The sequence below is a fragment of the Canis lupus genome, chromosome 22 (assembly GCF_003254725.2).
Source record: "Canis lupus dingo isolate Sandy chromosome 22, ASM325472v2, whole genome shotgun sequence".
In the NCBI taxonomy this organism is placed as follows: domain Eukaryota; kingdom Metazoa; phylum Chordata; class Mammalia; order Carnivora; family Canidae; genus Canis; species Canis lupus.
The window spans coordinates 36158853-36162565 of record NC_064264.1 but is presented as its reverse complement, the minus strand read 5'-3'; the positions used below and the strand labels follow the sequence as shown (position 1 = coordinate 36162565).

The window sequence follows — 3713 nt, the reverse complement described above, 5'->3', positions numbered from 1 at the left end:
TTCTTTCCAAGAGCTATAGAGTGGAGAAAGGGAAAAGCCAAATATTTGATTTAAAAGGTGGTGTTGAGGAACATGATCTGGCCAGCCAGCCCATCCCTTATTAGGAGGCCCCTGTCGGCTTCCTTGTGACCTATAAATAGACATTCCATTTCTAAAGCAATCCTTCATTCCTGAAGGACCTCGTTATTTTTTCACTGACACATGCTTTTATCTTTGCGGTCCCAGGTCCCACTTCCAAAGCTTCTCATGTTGACAGATAAGGAGGTGGGGCTTTTGTTCTACCTCTCTTCTGCCCTCGAGGTGGTTTTCCAGGAGGGGTTGGCATTTATCCGTCTTCTCGGTGGACAGACATTCTGAGATCAGATCTTAAGCCCTGAAAACTTCTAAAACAGGAAGTACCTATGAAAACCTATCCTCTCCCCTCTCCTCTGGGTTTCCCCTGCCCTGCCACCCACTTACACTGTGTGGTGGCTCAGCTCTGTGAAGAAGCACTCGGCTTGATGTGTCTTCTCAAGTGGAGGAAGCAGAGTCTCCCATGATTTCAGGGAATTCAATGTCCTTGGTCACAGTTGCATGTTGTCTTGAATCCAGTCTAGGTAATCAGTAACCTTGGTATATATACCTGGAACATCTTTCTGTCCACAGCCAATGTCCCAGCTGATGATGCCAACCAAGGTCATGCGGTTGTCTTTCATGCACGCCAAGGGGCCACCCGAGTCACCCTGGCAGGCATCGTGCAGGTTGGCTTGGTTTCCACCGCTCCGTGTGTCTCTGGCACACAGCATATCGTTCGTCATGGTTTTGTTAGACAACTGCCGCGATGTGCAGCGGCTAGATGGGCACAGCCTCACATGAGCCTCCTTCAGCCGCTCAGAACAGAAAGGAGAAGACGCGTGGTGCTTGCCGCCGCCAGACGGCTCACATTCTGTCCAGTGCCGGGGCAGCTGCAGGTGGGCCTCGGGGAGACAGGCGGTGCGGACAGCATCGCTCTCCTGGGCACAGGTGTAGCGAATCCGACTGCAGTTTCAGCAGCGCGATACCGTTGTTGTAAGTGTCGTCATCAGATTCCTATGGATGATGTACTTTTCTACTTCAGATTTCTGCTCCTCCTCTCCAGGGACCTCTCCGTATGTTCTGCCCAAGAGCACCTTCAGGTGGTGGGGAGGATACCTCTCCTGGAAGCAGTGCGCGGCAGACTGGACCCAGCAGGAGCTGATCAGTATCCCCCCCCCCACACACACACACACAAACAAACAACAAAACACCTCTCTCCTGGTGGCTCCTGCTCTTGACAAAGAGAGCGGCCTGCCAGGGGTGAGAGGTGATGTCTGCGCAGAGCCCTCCCCTAACTGCTTGTAGTGTCTCAGACCACAGGTGGGGCACTGGGGCACGTCACAGCGTTCCCGCTCAACTTGCGGTCCTTCAGCACATGGCACCACGGCTTGGCATCCCCATCTGGGTTCCGACAGTAATTGTGGTTGCCCAGGCCCAGTTGTGTAGAACTTGCCTGCGAGGACCCTGGAATTCCACGGGAGGCAGGAGGTACCAGATGTAGTGAGGCTGTAGGTGCCACGTATGCTGACCCTTTTCCAAAGTAGCAGTCCTCCCCCCCCACCCCCCACTCGGGGCAGGCCGGCGTGCTGCAGAACTCCGTGCTGTACTTCCCTGCCTGGAACACGTAGCACCAGGGCCTTGAGTCCCCATCAGGGTTTCTGCAGTAATTGTGATTCCTGAGCCCAGCCGGATGGCGTTGGGCTTCAGGGCCAGCGCGCTGCTGTTCCAGTTGGCACACTCGGCGCCGCTCTCCGCCGTGCTCCACGTGCCCCTGGAGGTGATGCCCTGGTCCTTGTAGCAGGTGGCACCGGCCTCTATTTCGCAGCGTTTCCCCCAGGAACCCTTCAGGACACTGGCACACGAAATCCGCGAAATACACAGCCTGCCGGCACGTCCCGCCGTTGAAGCACCCGGGCCCGCTGCAGCCTGTGACGCGCACCGGGTGGCCCCGCGGCCGGCCGCCCGCGCACCTGCAGGCCTCCACGCGGTTGCCCCGGGGCCCGGCCGCGGCCACGACTCCTTCGGCCCGAACAGCGTCGGGGGCTTCTCGTCTCTGCAGCTCCCTCTCTGTAGGATCTGCTCCTCTTCTGAATGGTGTGTGGATCTCCCGGCTGGGCAAGGTGCGGGAGGGCTGCTCCACAAAGCAGCAGCAGCATGCACAGCAGCTCTCTCCTTATTGTATTCATTGTTCCTTCAGTGTCCCTTAAATTCGCCACCGCTTGCCTTCCTCGCCTCCCTGGGAGAGCCGATACATATATTTTAATATCTATTAGCTATTATTTATACTAAATTATGTGTGATTTTTAAAGTTTTTCTATTCTTTTCATTATGCTTGTGTATTTTTTATTAATTACAGCCAAACAAACAAAAATTATCTCTTGCCAGCCTAAAACGTCATATACTTTTTATAATTTACAAAAGAGTTAAAGATAATCATTTGCTAATTTATTTTCTTGTTATTGAAATAGGCAGAGAACTGATTACACTGTGAAACTTCCTAGAAGTATCCAAGAATAATGAATTTATTTTTTTTTTAATTTTATTTTTTATTCATGAGGGACGCAGAGAGATAGGCAGAGGCATAGGCAGAATGAGAAGCAGGCTCCCTATGGGGAGCCGGATGAGTGACTCGATCCCAGGACCCCGGGATCAGGGCCTAAGCCAAAGGCAGACGCTCAACCACTGAACCACCCAGGCGTCCCAAGAATAATAATTTAAATAGGATGGAACAACTTTAAACTTTTGTGAAAGAAATATTTATTTGATGGGGGTTATATGTTTCTGTCTCTAACTTGCTCAGAGGTAATCTGAGCAAGTCTCTATTATAAAAAATAGGGATACTATACAGTATAGGTTATTTTTCATCCTCATAAACCAGATGTTAAGAAAGTCATAAATCACCTACATGCAGAGGGTACAATTAAAAAGGAAAGGAGAAGATCCTGAAGTTAATCTACTTTAGAATCTACTTTAGTCAATAAACATACGTATACTTTAATTTTATGTTATTGGAAATAAAAACTTAATATGCTGACACTAGCAAATTTAGACTTTTTTATAAAGATTTTATTTATTTGAGAGAGAGAGAGCATGAGCGGACTGGAGGGGAGCAGCAGAGGCTGAGGTGGAAGTTGACTCCCCAATGAGCAGATAGCCCCATGTGGCTAGATCCCAGGACCCACCTCCCCTCCATCATGAGATCATGACCTGAGCTGAAGGCAGATGCTTAACCAATTGAGCCACCCAGGTGTCCCTAGATTTTAAAAAGTTTTTACCAATGTAAGTAGTGAGGAAAGACTGCCATTAATTTTTTCCAGGTTTATTAAGGTATAATTGGGAAATAAAAATTGTGTATATTTAAGGTATTGAACATGATGCTTTGATATTCCTATACATTTTGAAATAAATGCTACAGTCAAGCCGACTAACATATCTCACATCTACCACTTCACATAGGTACATGTTTGTATGTGTAGGGTGTGTGTCATGAGAACCCTTAACGTCTATTTTCAGCAAACTTCAGGTACACAGTATAGTATTAATAACTATAGTCATCAAGCTATACATTAGAGCCCTAGAACTTATTTATTTTATAACTATTATTTAATTTGAAAACAAGTTTATCTCTACATTATATATAACACACTTCAATAAATTGT

The 3713-nt window shown here is 48.2% G+C and overlaps 1 pseudogene; it reads right to left on the bottom strand.

The window, feature by feature from the left end:
* Positions 1-397: 397 nt before the first annotated feature.
* On the bottom strand, positions 398-2240 carry LOC112656056 (tissue-type plasminogen activator-like; annotated as a pseudogene).
* Between the last annotated feature and the right edge of the window lie 1473 nt (positions 2241-3713).